This window comes from Ursus americanus, chromosome 17 (assembly GCF_024610735.1).
Source record: "Ursus americanus isolate L20-20 chromosome 17, mUrsAme1.1.p, whole genome shotgun sequence".
NCBI classification, from domain to species: domain Eukaryota; kingdom Metazoa; phylum Chordata; class Mammalia; order Carnivora; family Ursidae; genus Ursus; species Ursus americanus.
Genome location: NC_142143.1, coordinates 45,008,781 through 45,029,317, shown reverse-complemented (window position 1 = coordinate 45,029,317; position 20,537 = coordinate 45,008,781). Strand labels below are relative to the sequence as shown.

The 20,537-nt window shown below is 34.7% G+C and overlaps 1 protein-coding gene across 3 annotated transcripts in view; it reads left to right on the top strand.

Moving 5' to 3' along the window:
• Positions 1-20,537, top strand: part of CNOT2 (CCR4-NOT transcription complex subunit 2) — a 117,132-nt gene that overhangs the window by 701 nt on the left and 95,894 nt on the right. The gene's annotated exons all lie outside the window — the stretch shown is intronic.

Genomic DNA, 20,537 nt, shown 5'->3' with positions numbered 1-20,537 from the left:
GTGTGTGTGTGTGCGTGTGTGTGTAAGTAATAGATGGCGGGGGGCGGGGGAGACGGACTGGGGACTGGCTAACGGGCCTCAGGAGCCCCCAGGCCCTAGGATGCCAAAGGGTATGGTTGATGGGATGAGGAGGAATGCAGCTGTAATGCTTTCTCTGCCACGGCACCAGGAGTGTGAAGCTTGCGTGGAGTGATAGAGACTGAGACGGGATAGTCCTGGGGCGGCGGAGGAACCTGAGACGCTTCTGTTTGTGAAGTTGCCAGTCCTAGGTTTCTACTTCCGCCGGGGCCTCTCCACCTTGTGCTGTCTTGGGTCTAACTTAAAAAGTTTCACGGAAGAAATGAGTGGGATTGAAAGGTCCTCCTAGTTTTTAGTTGAAGCTGTTGTCAATCTAGGAGAGAAAGCCTCTAACTCTTGTTAACTGTTAGTCCTCAGCGAATGAGGATTCTAGTTTTCTTTTATAAAAGCACTTCCAAGGTTTTAGAATTTGCATTTATTCCAGCCTCTATGGGTATGGTATTACCGCCACAAAGTCTTACATACGGGTACCACCCTCTCGGAACTTCCTTTGAATCCTAAGAGAGGCCTTCACTTTTTAACATCCAGAAGACCAAATACAACACATTCTGTTTCATTTTCATAGAACTCTTGGTCGGAGAATCTTACACCTTTCTTAATCTTCTGGACCTATTCTAGTAATTAAGTACATTGATATCAACGCTTACGTTCTTGGCGAAATGGTAGAAAGTACTGAGTTAAAATCTGTTCATGAGGGAGGCTGTACCTGAATTTATTCGAGTTCAGAGTTGAACACATTTCCTGTCATGCTTGGTGTTAGGAATTTCTAGACCTAGAATCGTTAAGTGTAACTTTTGATTTGCCTTTTGAAATAGCGTAAGTGGAAATAAAGTATGGGGTATTGAATAGAAATTTCAAAGTGTCTGTTTACATACTGAGTGTAAGTTGAATTGTTAGTATATTTGATAGCAGTTATTTCTTAAACGTCAGTGAGCACATAATCTTTTGCAATTTTGGAAGATAACTTTATCCCAGATTGAAAGGGTTGATTCAGAATCACAGTGGCCTGAAATGGTTAAAATGTCTGCACTGAAATGGTGAGATGTCTACATTCAGATATTTTCATTGAAATACTGCTTAATGGACCAGGATCTTTAGTAAGCCTTGTATGTTGAACTCCTCTTTAGTTTGTAGTTCTTTTGTGATAATAAATCTAAAGAAAAATAACTATATATGTAACAGACAAAACTGTTCCACTTTTTTGATTTTGTAAGGGTCTTAATTTTAAAAAGGTACTTTTCTCATTTTTTCCTAAGGGCAGTGAATTGCAGTGACTTCGGTGCATACTTTGTAATTTAGACAGGAATTGAGAAACTTTCACACTTTTTGCATCCTAATTAATGTTGCATCAATAAAAACAAATTAATGCAAGCAGAACCCCTTTATTCTAAGTATACTGTATAGAGATATCTGTAACCTAATCTGATACTCTTGGGGAATGAGAATTGCCTGTATGCTTAACCAAGCAACAAATACAGCCTTTAAAAAATTTTCAGTTTCTGTAATACTTCCGTTTTAAAGTAAATTTATGTGGTGGAAAAATTAGGGCAAAATATAAGAGTGTATTTATATCCCCTTCATTTGAGAGGTACTTGATCATGAAGATAAAACTCAGAATGATATTCCTCTTCAAGAGAACTAATTACCTGTATTTTTACTTAATAATTTTGGATGTTTAATTTACTTTTTGATTTTTCAGAGATACTTTAAATTAGTTATAACCTGAAATTTCTCTTTGTTCATAAGAAAATAAGTACTTCAGATTTATGAGTAGATTTCATTAGAAGTGCTTCTAACCTAGTTGTTCTGGTTCTTATCTCTTCGGTAGATAATGGTATTGAAGGTACTTGTATCTTAAAAGACTCTTAGCGAATTTTTCACAACCCGTGGGAACTTATAATTTTGCCCTGTTCAGTGACAAATTTGCTTCATAAGATTTTCTGATACTATAGGAAGTAGAGGCATGCTTCACATCTATATCTATGAAATAATGAGTAGACATTAATAGACTGTAAAAATAAGTTCGTTTTTTGCTCCTTAAAAGCAGTGATAAATAGTATTTTTAAATTATGTTGAAATTTTTAACTTACAAAGTTTGTTCTATTATTACATATTTAAAAGCAAACTTTCTGTGTGTTTACTTGAATAGGCAGTGAGGACAGCTTATGCAAATAGTGATACAGTCTTAGGAAAAGATACTACTAAGTAAGATTTTGTTTGTTACCTAGACCTCTGGTGGATTTTGTAATACAAAGAAGCAAAAGAAACCAAGGTACCAGGTAGGGCAGTTTTACAGACAGAGTTAATCTGAGTTGCACTGTAATTTTTGAATATAATTACATACAATATTGATATCAAGGGATCTCGTGCTGTGATAGGAATCATTCTGGTTGAGGATACAGGTGCTTATTCTGCCTTACTAAGGATAATATCTACCTGTGATACTTAACATTGTGACTTTCACTAGGTATTTTGAAAGAGCTATAAAATTGATGTCTGTTACAGAAAGTCTGTCTTTGAAAAGAAATAGAATGGACATTAGGGTTTTCAGGTTTTAAAATTATAAACTTTACCTTGGTTTTTTTCATTGAACCTCTTCATCTTCAATTTAAATACTATGTATATTTTTTCTTGTTGCTTTAGTTTTTCTGTTTGGCATCCTTTCTTGTAAATTCTTAAAATTCTCTATGACAGGCCATGCTGATATGGCTTGTTCCTTTATTTACTTTGTCTATACTTTAGGGATGACCTGTAAAAAGAATTCCCTATTGTGTTTGTCTAACAGCTTATTCTCTGAGATGCAGATGCACATCTCTTGACATATCATTTGGGGGTATGCTGCATTATGAAATAATAAAATGTTTTATAGTATTTGTTTTTTGGTAACATCTCATAGCTTACATAATATGGAAATATAAAAGAATTTATATAGGAGAAAAAATTTACCTTTTCTGGATACACTTTAATATTTTGTATATGCTTATTTGGGGTCTAAGTCTATTTAGATATAGCTAGATATTTGGGACATATTTGCTACCCTGAAAGTTTTCCTTTTTTTTTTTTTTTGCTTTCATGCGTATGTTTTTGTGTGGGTGGGTGGGAGTACTTTTACTACCACTTCTCTATTGTTTGACAAACTTCTTACTCTTCAAAACTCTACTCTGGTGTCACTTTTTAAATGAAACCTTTCCTGAGTCCCCAGATCCTTCTGTTGTACTGCTTTTAGTCTTCAAACTTCTATAATTAAATATGTCATGCTGCATTATAATTTACTGTCCATCCCTATCTGCCAATAACCTCCAGTGACTGTAAGTACCTTCCTACCTAAAAGGTAGGACTTTGTTTTTTTATGTTTACATTTCTAGTACCTTCTATAGTACATAGTACTCAGTAGGTTATCAATAAATACGCAGTAAACTGAACTGGGGCCAGATCATCTTCTGACTCCATGCTTTCAGAGTGCTGTTTCCCAGTCCATAGACCTGAAACAACAGACTGGAAAAGGGGATGGGAAAAAAGGTCCACCTTGTATTCTTTTGCTTCCTTGAATTTTTTCTTATAATTTTGCATCTAATTAATTACCTAGAGGAAGCTAGAATACCAGCTTCTTAGAGAAATGTATGTAGAGTAAGTGTAGGAAAGGGAAGGATATTAGTATAAAGTGCCTCTGGTGGAGTGTTTAAGTCTGTATTTCTTGCTGTATTTTGTATGGCTAAGGTCACTGGTTGACGGAGATATTTGGTACAGACAGTCCCAGACTTATGACGGTTAATTAATTTTACGATTTTTTGACATTATGACGGTTCAAACGTGGTACTCTTTCAGTAGAAACAGTACTTCACATTTTGATTTTTTTCCCCCTGGGCTAGCAATATGCTGTACAATACTCTCGTGATACTGGGCAGAGGCAGCCATTCAGCTCCTAGTCAGCCATGCTGTCACGAGGGTAAACAACCAATACACCTAAAATCATTCTGTCCCCATACAGCCATTCTGTTTTTCCGTTTCAGTATAATATTCAATAAATAACATGAGATTTTCAATACTTTATTATAAAAGAGGCTTTGTGGCATTTTGTCCAGCTATAAGCTAATGTCCGTGTTCTGAGCACATTTAACTTAGGCTAGGCTAAGCTACCGTCATGTTCAGTAGGTTAGGAATATTAAATGCATTTTCAACATAACAATATTTTCAGTTTACGACGGGTTTATCCGGATATGACCCCATCATAAGTTGAGGAAGATCTGTATTTTTATTTACACAGTAATATATATTTGCCATTGCTTAACCACGAGCTCCTATTGGATTTGGACTTTTGAAGCTAGATTGTTTGTGTTTTTTTTGTTCACCTTTTTACTCCTAATGGTTGAGTGCTTAGTTCTCCAGTTCAAATACCATTCTCCTTATGAAAATTAGTTAAGATGATTTAATATATCTTTATTGGTAGTTTAAAGCCTAAAAAGCCCTGAAACTGATTTTTTTTTTTTTTTTTGCAAGCATGGTGGCTAATTCCAACTGAAATTGGTAAAACTAGCCATAGTCTTTATTGGTCTATCTGATTTTCCAACATCCTGCTGCAGAAATGTTAATGTATTTGATTATTGGTGCTGCCTAGGCCACTCTGGGAGCTATTAGGTTATAAATGATATATACACTATTTCATCTTTTTAAAACCTGAAAAATTCAAATTCTGAGAAACATCTGCCCTTTAAGGGTTTGAATTAGAGATTGTACAGCAGTTTTGTGTCCATTTTTTGAGAGGTAGAAATCAGAGTAAATGACGCTTCCTGAATTGCATTTAGTGGAGATGCTAACATTTCACTTAAGTTTTTAGAAATCTTTTTTTATGTTTCATTTGCTTATATATTTGTCAGAGACTTTTTAATGATTGAAGACTAAAGATAAAGAAAGAGGGTATATTTTTTAAAAAGATAATTTGATCCAGTACTCAGGACACCAATCCTTTCTCTGCTTTTACTGAATTGAAATGTCTTTCCTTATATGAAAATAGATGAGAACCACATTTAGTAATTTTTTATTTAGCCAAGGAATGATAAAATAAGCAAGAGAAAATTATGTGTCCTGGCAATTTAGGTAACAATGAGTAGACTTGCTTTTTTTTGAACATATCGATATGCCATTTTACCATTTATATGTTTGGATGTTGAAACAACTCCATTTTGTATCAGCATCTTGACAAAATGTAATGATTGATTATGTAGTACAATGTGTTTGGGAGAGGAACATTTGGTTTTGTGTCATATTTGGCAGGAATGTGTTTTTGTGTTCCTTTTTACATTGTAAATTATGCTTATCCTTCATACAAATTTTGTGTTTAATTTACTGTTGTAAGAGTTTTTAGAGAGTGATATCATAACAGTATTCAATAATTAATGTCATTCAAAAGACCTGATTCCTTTTGCTTAATTTTACTACTTAATATTTTAAAAAAGGGTTTACAGCTTGCAAAGCACTTTCATATGCATCATTTCAATTTTAAGTTTATTTATTTACTTATTTATTTAAAATAATCTCTACACCTAACATGGGGCTTAAACTCACAACCCTGGGATCAAGAGTTGCGTGCTCTTTCAGTTGAGCCAGCCAGGTGCCCCCATTATCTCAACTTTACATGGTTGTCATTTTGATGTTCACTTTTTAAGTAAGTTTATATTTTAACATTAACATAGAGATAGAACAATCAAGCTGCTTTGATTATTATTAAATTTAGTAATTGGTGGGACACCTGGGTGGCTCAGTCGGTTAAGTGTCTGCGTTCAGCTCAGGTCATGATCCCAGGGTCCTGGGATGGAGTCCTGTGTCGGGCTCCTAGCTCAGCGAGGAGCCTGCTTCTCCCTCTGCCTGCCGGAGGCTCCCCCTGCTTGTGCTCACCTGCGTGCGCACTCTCATACTCTTCCTCTCTCTCTCTTTCTCACTCTGACAAATACATAAATATATCTTTTTAAAAAATAAAAATAAATAAAATTAGTAATTGGGAATTATAAAGACCATTTTATTCTTAGATTGGACTCAGCATCTAATATATTTCTCAATTTAATGCTACGCTAATGCTACTCTATCCTGATCAGATTAAGGAGGTATAAGTGGAAGGTTTTTGTTTTTAATTGGTCATCTTGCAGATTCAGGATAATTAATACAGACTTTTTGAAAGAGAAGTAGCAGGACATTTTTTGTTTGGAGGTTGACTCTGGCAAAATACAAGAGTTCACATTTTTAAATATTGTAAACATATTTATTAAGAAATGCCAGAACTTTAAATAATACTGTGTTATAATAAGAATAGGTAGTAATATTACATCACATTGATGCCACATTTTATAAACTTATTGCACAGTTACTTTGGAAGGACAGCATGTGCTGAGCAGATATGCCTTGAGCTTTGCCTTGATTTACTAGTGCACAAAATAGTGCTTTAGGGGTGTAGTTTTTATAATATGAGTGAGCATGTCTGGCCTTAGATTAGAAAAAAAGTAGAGCTATAACCTTTCTAATGCCCACTTAGGAGAAATTGTGGATGTATTCATAGACCTGTCAAGCGAACTTTGAGATCCATGGCAGAACTGTTTACCCTGGCCACAGAGTGCAGTCTCCAAAGTATTTAAATTTGATGTAAAATGTACTTTGGTATTCTGTGTGTATGTGCGTGTGTGTGTGTGTCACACATCCTAAAATAGATGTATATGTATAAAACAGTTGTAGTTCAGCACTTCAGTGAATCTGACCTCTACCTGCTCTTTAGGTGTTTCAGAGCATAGTTTGAAAACCACTGGACTTGATCGCTGTGGTCACTTCCACCCTAAAATTCTGTGGTTTTAGAAAGTCAAGACTTTTTCGTCTCCTTGCAGATACAGAATTCATAGAATTTACTTGTTTTTGAGTAACATTTGGGTAGAAATTGTTCAAGTTTAAATTTCAGGCTCAAGTGATTGAATGTTAGAATTATAAGTATTTTCACATAAACTCTTTAATAATTTGAGTGTTTATTCTCGTCTAGACATTACTGTAGTGCTGGGTATATATGATGGTGAACAAGAAAAGTCTCTGCCTTCATGGAGCTTACATCTTAGAGAGGGAGACAGAAAATAAACAAGTAAATAATTTCAGATAGTAATTGTAATGAAGAGAATAAAGAAGGATAAGGGTATAGCAATTGATTAGGGATGAAAGAAGGAAACCATTTTAAGTAGGGTGATGAGGGAAGGCCTTTCTCTGGAGGTAGCATTGGAGCAGAAACTGAAGGAAGAGAAAGCCATACAAAAATCTGGGAGAATGGCTTCCCAGACAGAAAGAGGGCCCTGAGATGGGGTTAAATTTTGCATGTGATAACAAGAAATTTCATCAACAGTTACTCAGTGCTTTCAGCATAAATAGGGGTAAATTCTAAAGGGAAAAAGAGATGATTAAGACAATCCTTGTCTTTCAACTGTTGAAAATACTGTGGTGGATCCAGTAATTTATAATAACTTTTATAGAAAGCTCTAGGGAGGAGGGATTATTTTTTACTAAGAGGCCATGATGTTTTCTGTATCAGATAGATTTGGGAGTCTGCCTGTATTAGTGGAAGATTATAAAGGAGAGTAAATTTTAAACGTTTTGTATTCGCATAGAATAATCAAATGCTTTAAGAGTTTTTAGTTTTGCAAAGTTGGTCATAGTAGATTTTCCTTAGAAATTAATTAGTAATGATTTTCATGTTTAATCAGGTTTCCTTGTACGGTTCAGTACACTGCCATGCACTGTTATAGGTGTGACTGAATAATTCTTGAAGTTCACTTTTTGTGGCGTATGCTGTGGATATATCTTAGAGTAGAGCAACCTTGTTTGAGGGAGTTAATGAGTTTTCAAGGAGGAGATATTTGAATTGGGTTTTGGAGGGTGAATTGGAGTTCACTAGGTGGGGGAGGGCACATGATCAGCATTGCATATACACCAAGCCTGAGCTTGGGAGAATCATGTAGGATTTGGAGAATTGTAAAGTAATCTGCTGTAGTTCTAATGGAGTTCTGGGACCTTATGAGAAGTTGGCTGAAGGAATGAACTTGCCATAGTGTGGGACACTTTTTTACATGATGAGGAATAATTAATCAATTTTGTTTTTATTTTTTATTTTTTATTATTTTTTTAAAAGATTTTATTTATTTATTTGACAGAGATAAAGACAGCCAGCGAGAGAGGGAACACAAGCAGGAGGAGTGGGAGAGGAAGAAGCAGGCTCATAGCGGAGGAGCCTGATGTGGGGCTCGATCCCATAACGCCGGGCTGATCACGCCCTGAGCCGAAGGCAGACGCTTAACCGCTGTGCCACCCAGGCGCCCCTCAATTTTGTTTTTAAGCACTGCTAGTGATAATCAGATTGTGCTGGGGGGTGATTTTTAGATTCCACAGTCAAAATATAATTAAAATCACGAGCTTGATGGTGTGAAATTCTTGAAGGAATATATTTTCTTCATTAGAAAAATTGAGTATTTTATTCATACTGGCAGGATCTTTAATTTATTAAGAACTGTATGACTGAAACTCTTAAGTTTCTATCTTCCAGAGAACTTGTGCATATAAGCCAATATCGGTAGTTAAAAGTTTTACATTAATGGATGAGACTTGTTGCATACATTTTCGGGCAGGCAAAATTTAAATGTTGTTATTTGACATTATTTGCAGTCATGAAATTTAACATTACTTGGATAAATGAGAATAACCCAAAAAATACGAGTTAGTGATAGATTCATTCATAGGAAATGGTACATATACAGGTATCCCCTCCTTTTGAAAAGTTCCCATTATGCCACTTTGCTTTTGCTTTTATGAACTACCTACATTAGTATCTGTTTTCCCTAACTGAAAGAAGAGGATTTTTGCTTTATGAGAAAGGGTGAAAAATGAAAAAAGCGTTTAGTTTGTTTTACATTGAGCCTTTCAGTGCGTATTCTGAGCAGCAAGAGGGGCCCTTCCCCGGGAACCACACTCAGCATCAAGCTTCCATAGCTTTGAACTGTGTCTGAGGCCACCTGGCTTTCTCTTGATTTTTTTTTTTTTTTTGCATTTGTTAGCAAGAAGTGTCCTAAGATATCAGCAAAGCCTGAAAAAGTTTTGGGGGACTCTGGGAATGCTCAAAAATTTTTCCATACGAATTAATGATAATTGCTTCTCTTTATGGCACGGTTTCATAGGAATGCTTTACTTTTGGATGGTGCAGAAACCTGAATTAGGTTACAAATGCTTGTTTTACATTGCTTAGATACGTGTGTATGTGTATGTTATTCAAAATACTATATGACAGTTACATACTCATTTTACGTTGTTAGCATTATTTGTTAATTCCAAAATGCAAAAAAACCCCTCAAATGTATGTTTTTAAATAGAAAGAATTGATTTGATTCCCTAAGAATGCAGTTTGAGCAAATTAGTACTTTGATAGTATGCAAAAGTTAATGAATTTACCATTATGACTTGGAGCTGCCCAAGTTACCTAATTGTCTATTTAGTTCATTTTTGGCTGAATAAGATGGAACTGATTATGACTCCTATTAGAGTTAAATTGTGCTTCAGTTTTACATGATGTCATTAAATTCTCTGGTACTAGCCAATCTGAATGGGAATGACCATTCTACCACTTTTAATTAACTCTCTCACTTATCCTCCCTAAACTTCAGTTTTCTTATTTGAAAAATGTGGATAAATAGATTTGATGTAAAGAATAAAGGCTCTTGTGGAGTTTTTGTTTTGTTTTGTTTTTGTAGTGGGATTGCTACTTAAAGATGAGATTCTGAAGCAAAAGAGAATTAGCCACAGTTTTTCAGAGTGCATTATATGCTCTTTTTGTGTCAAATTTGTAAATGTAAACAAGGAGAATGCAGTTTTGTTCTTAAGAATCTACACATGTTTTTCCTACGAGAAATTTCATTTAGATGACATTGTGTTAAGGATTTTGTGTGGTACTTTGAGTAACATAAATACATCTTAACATTGCTCTATCTGAAGCTCTTGGCATGGTGTGTGGCATATAATAGGCATTTAGTAATTCCTTTGATAAATGGGTAAACGTAATGCAGAGAGCCTTAGTTTAGGTGTCTACCACTTACATCCTGAGGTATGTCGAGCTATCTGTAGCTAGTTTCTTTTCTTTGCCTCCGTTTTCATATCCTTAAAATGAATAAAATATCTTCTTAGGATCATGTAGAACATCTGACAATAGAGTTATAGCAGTGTTGGTTTATGTCTCTTTTCCTTTATGCAGAGTAAATATTCCAGAATACTGGAGGAAGTTCAGAGGAAATAATTAGCATAGAAGTTATCATTTGTTTTTTTAAAGTTGAGAAACTCAGGTCATTTATTTACCTTTGAGTATATGCTCATCTTTAACAGAGGGAGATATATTGTTTTGGAAAGACTACCACACTTGGATTCAGAAAATAGGTTCTAGTCTGGGTTCCATGAATTTATTAGCTCTGTGTTTGGGCAAATCAATTACTATTGAAGAGCCTCAGCTTTTTAGTCATTTATATATTTTAACGTTGCTGATGAGAATTGAGATAATGAAAGCAAGAGCATTTGATTAATTGTAAAGCAGTGGAAAAGTGTTATGGTAATGATTCCTGATTATTAATGGTTGTAATACAACCAATAGTTTTAAGTTGTGTGATTCATTCATTCATTTTATTTTACCTTGTGGTACTGCTGTGTCCATGTGGTTTTCCCTTTATTTTTATGTAATTAAGTATCTGGCTTATTGGACTTTTGGGAGGAGGGAGTGTGGAGAGTGTTCCTCATAGTAGGCCAGTTAATACTTGGATGCTGTTGCATGCTGAAGTCCTGATACTTTCTGTAAGTAAATACAGAAGGAAGTCTACCTCATCTTCATTTCCTCTTCGTTAAGGATGAAAGATGGTAAATGTTCTTTAGGTTATTCCATTGTTTGTAATTGTGTTTGTGTGCTTTCTCTTTATTATTGTTAGTCAGACATACTTTTGTGAACATCATGCCTGTTTTCCCTACAAGTGAAATTCATTTGTAATTTACAACTAGAGCTTTGAGAGTATCAGTGCAGTAGTTTGAAACTGTTGTATGTTCTTTGTTTATGTAATGTGTATGAATAACTTTTACTGGGTTTTTTTCCCCTTTTTCTTCCCTTAAATCTGTAAGATCTCTTGGGTACTGAGTCCTTTGAGGCATTAAATACCATATAAGGAAAGCAGTACTAAATAGTTGGAGTAGCAGAGTAAGGAAAGTGAATCACAGAGTAACGAAATTTGGAAAATGATTGTTGTTCATTGAAGGGAAAGGCATTGCTTTTACTGTCATCCTTGTAAAATTGAAATTGACTAGGAGTAACTAGAGAATTCATTTTTCAGAATAGTTTACATTCTAAATTGTATGGTAAAAGGGCTTTTATTTTTAATTGTATATGCCAGTCTTGGGTAAATAGTGTGCTGAAATTTTAAGACATGGCAAAGATAATGTAGGTTTTTTGTTTTTTGTTTTTAAGATTTTATTTGAGAGAGCTAGCAAACGAGAGAGAGCACACAAGCTGGGGGAAAGGCAGAGGAAGAGGGAGAAGCAGACTCCCTGTGCGCAGGTAGCCCAACATGGGGCTCGATCCTGGGACCCTGAGATCATGACCTGAGACGAAGGCAGCTGCTTAACCGACTGAATCACCCAGGCACCCCGAGTTTTGATTTTACAAAATTAAAACTCAGTTTTAACACTATTTCAGAAACAGTTTATCTTTATTTCCGATTTATTAATTGGCTTAGAAAAAGAAGTTAAATTCTTTTGATTTCTAAAATTATTCAAATTAATGTATTGAGAAGTTGAATTTTTTTTAAAAGAGAAGACTTGTTATAGAAATGACTTCCTTATAACTTAACGTATTTTATAACTTTGGATTCTTGAATATAGATATACATTATTATAGTATACTGAGGAAATAATGCTAGTATTTGTTAGTTTTAAATTTTTTATGAAGCAAATAAAATGGGAGGTCATGCTAAAGGAGTCTGGTAGAAAAGTAATAATAGCAAATACTTATAGAAAAGTGGAAAATAAAGATGAGAAAAAGAAAAAAATAAAAATTAGTTGGCAATCTTGCACAGTAGAGGACTATTAACCTGGGCAGAGATAAGTGTGTGTGTGTGTGTGTGTGTGTGTGTGTGTGTAAAACACTATGGTCTCTTGTATTTCTACTTGATTACTAAAGTGACAGTGTGATGTGGAATATTCAAAAAATACTTTAAAGTATAAAAAGAAATGGAGAAGATCCAGAGACAACCACTGTTCCCATTTTTGTAATAGAGAAATTGGGCTGTAATTACTGTTTTGCAACCTGTATCTTTAAAAACAAATACCGTTAGATCATAAGCATTTTCCACTGTCATTCAGTATTTATCCAAAACATGATTCCTAATGGCCAGAGCATAACTGACTTAATTCCTTTGAGCATCTAATTTTATTTTGATTTTTCATTTTTATGAATGGCACTTTGGTGAACATTTTTGTACCTGAATTCTTGTTTGCTCGTTCGAATATTTCTTTAGAAAATGTTTCTAGGGGCACCTAGGTGGCTCAGTTGGTTAAGCGTCTGACTGTTGATCTCAGCTCAGGTCTTGATCTCAAGGTCATGAGTTCAAGCCCCTTGGTGGGGTACATGCCCAGTGTGGTGCCTACTTAAAAAAAAATGCTTCTATAATTGTTATTTTAAAGTATTGGAGGTAGTTCCAATGCTTATTAAGTAATTGCTATGTTTTTAGTGAAATTACTTTTCAAGCTTCGGTGTTTTCTGTAAAAGAGGCTTAATATTCACACTTAACCTCAGAGGATTGTTAGGAGTGACAGTCTATGTATAACAGCACAGCCTATAGCATTCCTCAACTGCCCTTTCATAAATAGGCTCCTTTTCCTATAGCATTTATCATATAGTCGTTATTTGAACAATTTTGTCTCTCATTCTACCACTAGATAGATCATGAGTAAGGATCGAGTCAGCTTTGTTCACTAATATTTATTTGAAACCTTATGTAGGGCCTGACAAATAATTGTTGAATGTATGAAAGGTTATTTTCCAAAGCTTTTAGTGTTTACTTTTTTTCTTACAGCAAGGCTTTGCCAATTTACATTCTCACCAGCTATGTGTGAATTGTCTTTTTTGCTTTATTGTTAATGACACTGAGTATGGTTGTGTTAAAAAACAAACAAACATATATATATATGGTTTTTTTTGGTCCTAAAATTTGAAGGCATAAACTTAGAATTTTAAAAATTCATGTTTTTTTGTTTTTCAAAGAGTGGATCGTTTTTATTGTGTAATTTGTGTTTAATGTGTTTTCTGTTCATATCTTTCATTCTCAATAATAATACTAAGAATAAAAATAAGTGTAAAATAATAAAGTGTTATAATCCTGTCTCTGGTACTCTCCCAAGCATCATTTTATATATCCTGGGGGAAAAGCAAATCATATTTAATATCACACAAATACGAAGTGAGGTTAACATATAGAAGTTTGATACCAAAATTCACCACAAAAGTGGTTCAAGTCGAATAAACGAATAATGTAAAAGTTAAAGAGATTTTTGCCTAATTTAATTTGCTATATCAGCAGTAAAAATGTAGCTAACACGTTATGTTAAATGACAAAATAAGGTTGTATTTTTACGATTTTCTTAGGCTTATGTTGTCTGGAGGGCTTCAATTTGATATCCCTTGTGAATTTGAAAAGAGCAAGTGGTTTGATAGTGGGGGTTAGACAAAGTAGCATTTAAGTATTAGATATTTTCTGTATGTTACTCATTTATTTAATTTATTTATTTGGCAGATATGTATTTAACTCCTGTTATGTGCCAGGCACTGTTCTGAGAGAATATAGTGTACAAAATAAAAGATAAGACATGGTAGAACGTAGTAGGGGTATGGAGAAAAAGAGACCAGGGGAGTATGAAATATGTATGGGATGCAGATTTAAAGTGGCTGGTCATGGAAGTCCTCTCCTAGAAGGTGACTGAATGAGCCTGTGGTGAGGTGGCAATCCTCTGCATATCCAGGAGAAAGACGTTCCAGGAAGGGACAACAACTAAGACCAAATGCCCTGAGAAAGGATGTCTTATGATTTGATGTTTTAAGATTGAAGAATTGCAAGGAAGTCTGTCTGACTAGTCTGGTGGGAAAGGGGGAGAATGGTAGGTAGGTGCAGAAAAGGTAGGGGACCAGAGGCTAGTCAGGAAAGATTTGTAAGCCATTAAAAGGACTTTGGCCTTAACTCTGAGTACAATGATCTCATATGTACTCTGCACAATTGGTATATAGTTGGTTGAATTCTTTCCATTTTACAGTTAATAAAGGTTCTGTAGGATAGCTTGTAGTTAACTTCTTCAAAGTCATAATAGCTAATGAGTGGCAGAACCAAGATATGAACTTAGGTCTTTGACTTCAAAGTTTATGGCTGTTTCATTACACTGTCATTCTTGTCCTAGCATATTTCTAGAGGCTTTCACTTTCCCCCTTTCCCCCCTTAAACCAGGATTTATAGTGTGGATCCAGGGCGAGTGTCCATGCATGTGTGTGTGACTGGGGAGGGACAAAAAGGCTCAGAAAACAGTTCCCTTGGTGCAAAATATATTCAAATACTTTCTATTATAAAACATGTTTTTAAACATGCTAGTCTTAATACAGTGTATTGATTTCATGGCCCACTGTTGGAGCCCATTGTTTGAAAATCACTGCATGGTTTTCTTTACAATGCCGGAAGTTCCAAATTTATCCCTGGCTCTGAATTATAAGAGTGGCTGCTTTGTTTACTTTAAGAAAAATCCTTATATCTATAGAACTAGCTCTTAGGTTGGGAAGCAACATATTATGCGATCAGATTATAAAAATATATGTATACATTTGAAAGTTCATGTATGATTTTAATTTTTCTTGCAGAAAAACTACCAAGTTAGTAAGGAAACTTCAGATGGCTGAATTAAGTCTAAGAGGACAGGGCAATTAAGAACAACAGACTAGGGGCGCCTGAGTGGCTCAGTCGTTGAGCGTCTGCCTTCGGCTCAGGGTGTGATCCCGGCATTCTGGGATCGAGCCCCACATCAGGCTCCTCCGCTATGAGCCTGCTTCTTCCTCTCCCACTCCCCCTGCTTGTGTTGTCTCTCTCTCTGGCTGTCTCTCTCTGTCAAATAAATAAATAAAATCTTAAAAAAAAAAACAACAACAACTAATGCTGCTATTACTACTACTAATTTCTGTGAAACATTTATTATACAGTTTTTTTTTAAGGAATTTAATATGTGACTTAAATATTCTAGGAAGTTTTGGGGTGCCTGGGTGGCACAGCGGTTAAGCGTCTGCCTTCGGCTCAGGGCGTGATCCCGGTGTTATGGGATCGAGCCCCACGTCAGGCTCCTCCGCTATGAGCCTGCTTCTTCCTCTCCTGCTCCCCCTGCTTGTGTTCCCTCTCTCACTGGCTGTCTCTACCTCTGTCAAATAAATAGATAAATAAAATCTTTAAAAATATATATATATTCTAGGAAGTTTTAAAAAATACGAATATCTTCTGTTACCATTCTCTTTCTCAGGGCAAGATCCATGTTCAGTTTGACATCTATAGGAATGAGTACCATTTTTTTTAAGTGCTTTTATTACCATTCTTATTTTTAAGTCAACTTTTTAAAGGAAATGTACATATAATACAAGGCTCCCATTTAAGTGTCCCTTACAATGAGTTTTGACAAATTTATACACCTGTGTAACAATCACCACAATTCAAATAAAAACATTCTCATCACATTCAAAGTTTATCATTCAGGCAGTCCTCATTTGTGGCCACAGGCAACCCCCCCCCCCCCCGATCTGCTTTCTGTCACTATAGATTAGAGTTTTTGTTTTTTTTTTTTAGAGGTTCAAACAAGTGGAATTGTACAATATGCATTCTTTTGTGTCTGACATCTTTTGCTCAGCGTGACATTTTTCATCGGTGGTGTTTTATGTATCAATCATTCATTTTTGGTTAGTATTTTGTTGCACTATTCTAAGAGGTGCCCAAAACATGTTTGTTGAATGATTACGTATTTAGCACAGTAATATCCCTCCCTTCACAATTTTGCTGCATTTCTTTTTCTGTCATGGGGATGCTAAAACCTCTTCTAGACTGTGTATGCGTGTCGCTTGACTTAAATTTGTGTATACATTATGTAATGGGATGATTTAATAGTGAAAGCCTTGAATAGTGATTCAAGGCTTAGAGAGCTAAATGACCTTGGCATGAATCCTTGTTTCGCCACCTTATACGTTACAGGCAAGTTACCTAACTTTTCTGAAGTTTAGTTTCCTCTTTTCTAAGGTGAAGGTTATTATAGTTGTTGAAATACTAAAGAAACTGCATGTAAGTATTGTATGTAAAGCAAATGTATTAGACCTTTGTAAAAATAGTAATTAATTTAATGGTGATTTTTGGACAGAGGTGTTTAGTGTCTGCTTTTTGTCTAACAAAACTGTGCCTGCCCATAGAGTTGCAGTTTTATATTATTTATTAGTAGGCATTAATGGTTTGAAGAAACACATGTTTTTGCTTATTAAAATTTCATCTAGTGAAATCGATTACTTTTAGGTCTTGATTAGTTTACTTTTAGGTCATAAAATTGTAGGTTTTTGCTAATTAAAATTATAATTAAGGATGATTCATAAACTTTTTCACAGGTTGAAAGGCTTGGTGAAATATAAAGATGAAAAAAATAGTGATTTTTAACTCTTTCATTATTGGCAGATAATAATTTCAAAGAGTAAAATGCTAATGGGGAGAAAGCACCAGGAAACCAACAGTTATTTGAGTCAGATTTTGTAGTAGTTGTTTTCTACATACCATTTATTTATTCAGCAAATTTTAATTTAATGCCTACTAGATATCTAGGACATACCTCACTGTTTGTGGGCTTTTGAAATTAATGCTTTTTTTCTTTTTAATCCCCTATTCAGGCTATTGCCTGGTATTTAAGTATTATATAAGTGTTTGTGTATTTGTTGAATGCATTAATATTTTTATTTGGCTTTGGAGCAGAAGCAAATTAACATGTTTTTTAGCAGATTAAATCAGTAATGTGTGCTTGTGACCAGAAGATAGTTTTAACTTAGCTAAATAACTAAAAGGTTATTAAAGTTTATATTTTGACCATAAACATTGATATGGTTTAAGTGACTTCTGATTATGCTTGTATCAAATTAGATTTGACCTTTGGAAAGAAAAAATTAAAATGTTGGAGGAACAGTAGTAGGCTTTGTGCTTGTGTTTGGTATACATAGCAAATTTAGAATAAGGATGGGTGCCTGGCTAGCTCAGTCGGAAGAGCATGTGATTTTTGATCTTGGGGTTGTGAGTTCAAGTTCCACGTTGGGTGTAGAGATTACTTAAGTAAAAACTTAAAAAACCCCAAAATTTAGAGTAGGGATACTAAATTTCGAAGGATATCTTTTAGTAGTTTTTTTTTCACTACAAAAATTTACTGTTTGCCAGTATATTACATTTTTTCTTAAATTTTATGGGTTAAGTTTAATTGATTTATTGTCTTATTGATAAGTGGCTAAACCAAACATGCTGTTGTAAGCGCACATTCATTTTGAAAAGTTATTAGATGAAAACGGAAGAAAGGATGGCTCAGTCTGAAAATATATAATGTAGAAGATAAACAAGATAGAACTTAGTAGAAAAAGTACAGTGGGGGTTAAAGGACGTTGTAAATGATAATGTGGGATAGGTAATAAAATGTGCTTTTGAAGATATAAAAAATGTTAAAATAAGATCCTTAAAAACTAGCATTCGGTTTTTAGGCATTCAGATAGACCAGAAACATTTTCTTTTTCTTTTTTTTTTTTTTTTAAGATTTTATTTATTTATTTGACAGAGATAGAGACAGCCAGCGAGAGAGGAACACAAGCAGGGAGAATGGGAGAGGAAGAAGCAGGCTCATAGCGGAGAATCCTGATGTGGGGCTCGATCCCGGAACGCCGGGATCACGCCCTGAGCCGAAGGCAGACACCCAACCACTGTGCCACCCAGGCGCCCCGACCAGAAACATTTTCATTTGGGCTTGTGGTTCTTAATCCTGAGTGCCTTAGAACCCAAAGGGTCATTGAAGATAGGGGTGTATTTGTTATTTCATTATTTCAAAAATTGCAAACCTGATGAAAAATTTTAGTTTACTTTGAGACTGAACAGGCAAATTAAAACGAACTGTTCTTGGCTTTTCATGAAAAACATATCCATTTATGGTAACCGCAGTCATCTGTAGATTAAAATCCCTTGTTGGTAGTTACATATGTTTAATAAAGATAGAAAAACCATTTTATCTAATAAAGTCATAAGTAAGAGAAAAATATTTTTGAGTTTTGTTGAACATGTGAGCCCTCTCTCTATATAAATATATAACTGAAATTATCATCTCATCCTTCCACTGACATATCAGTTGTAATCTCAGAAAAGGTCATGCCTGATTACTTTTATCTGGTACTATACCTTTGCCATTCCTTACTATAGTATCATATTACTCTCTGTCTTGCTTAGCATTTATCACTATCAGAAATCATTTGTGTTAATTGTTAGCTAGATGAAAATTCCATGAGAGCAGGTACTTTGCCTGCCTTATTTTTTACTTAGTATCTTGTCTGTGTATCCACCTAGAACAGTGTTACATTCCCACCTGCTAGGTATGAGGGATCTAGTTTTTCCACTTCTCTCCAACACTTGTTACTGTGTTTTTGTGAATATAGCCATTATCGTGAGTTTGGGCTCATCGTGATTTTTAATTTGGATTTCCCTAATGACTAGTGGAAATGTTTCTCATTATAAAAAAATCCCATTGGGATTTTGATTGGCATTGTATTAATTGATCGATAAGCTTGGGAAAGTTGACATCTTAATTATATTGGGTTTTCCAGTCCTTAGACGTGGTATATATATCTCCCCATTTATTTAGTTCTTTGATTTTAGTTGTCAGTGATTTTGTTTTTAGTATACAGATCCTGTACCTATTTTGTTAGATTTATAAACATGTATTTCATTTATACTTAAAATCCCATTTTGGAGAAATTATTTGGTGCTGTACTAACTGTTACTAGCATATAGAAAATAGGATTTTTTTCACACATTGATCTTGTTTGTGACCTTGCAAAGCTCACATAGTAGGACCTTTTTTTGCAAATTGCTCTGCATATCTTACTCAGGCAATCCATATCATCTTCAAATAGGGAAGATTTATTTGTCTTTACAATCTATGCCTTTTGTTTCTGTTTTCTTTCATTATCGCACTGCCTGGGTCATCCTTCCCTGATTTGCAGTCTTAAAATATGAAAGAATTCAGTCTTCTACCATTAAGTATAATGATAGATATAAGTTTGTCAAATTAAGGAAGTTCTGTTCTGTTCCTGGTTCACAGAAAGTTTTCATGATGAATGGATGTTGAATTTTGCCAAATAATTTTTCTGTATTAACTGATAAGTTCAGTTGGTTTTTTTGCCTATTGATATGGTAGATTGTATTGATTGACACTCCTTATTAGAGCATTTTTACTGAGTTATCATTTACCATGCATTAACTCACCCATTTAAGATGTGAAATTCAGTGGTTCTTAGTATATTCACAAAGTCTCACAACCATTACCACAGTCTATTTTAGAACATTTTTATCACCCCAGAAAGAAATCTGACATTCTTTTGCAGGCCCTCTCTGTTTCCTTCCAACACCCACCCTCACGCAACCATAGATCAACTTTCTGTCTCTATACATTTGCCTGTCCAGAACATTTTATGTAGATGGAATACTTGCTCTTTCATGACTGCCATCTTTCACTTGGCATAATGTTTTCAAAGATTGTGCAAGTGGAAGCATTTTATTCCTTTTATTGCTGAAGAATATTCCATTGTGTGGATATACCACATTTTATTTATGCATTTATCAGTTGATGGACATTTGGGTTGTTTCTACTCTTTGGCTGTTCTGAATATGCTGCTGAGAATATTTCTGTACAATCGTTTCTGTGGCCATATATTTACATTTCCCTTGGTTACATACATAGTGGAATTGTTTGGTTATATAGTAATATTATTTAACCTCTAGAATTGCCCACTGTTGTCCAGAACAGCATACCATTTTACATCCCCACAAACAGAATATGAGAGTTTTAATTTCTCCAGATCCTGGCCAACTCTTGTTACTGTTTTATCTGTTTTATTATAGCCATCCTACTGTGTATGATCTCATTGTGGTTTTCATTTATATTATCCTGATGATTAAATGACATTAACATTTTTGAGTGTACGTATTTAGTCACTTGTATATCTTCTTTGGAGAAATATCTAGTCAGATCCAGGTCCTATATCTATTTTTAGTTTATTTGTCTTTTTATTAATGAGTTGTAAGAGTTCTTTGTACATTCTAGGTACAGATTCCTAATTGGATATGCGATTT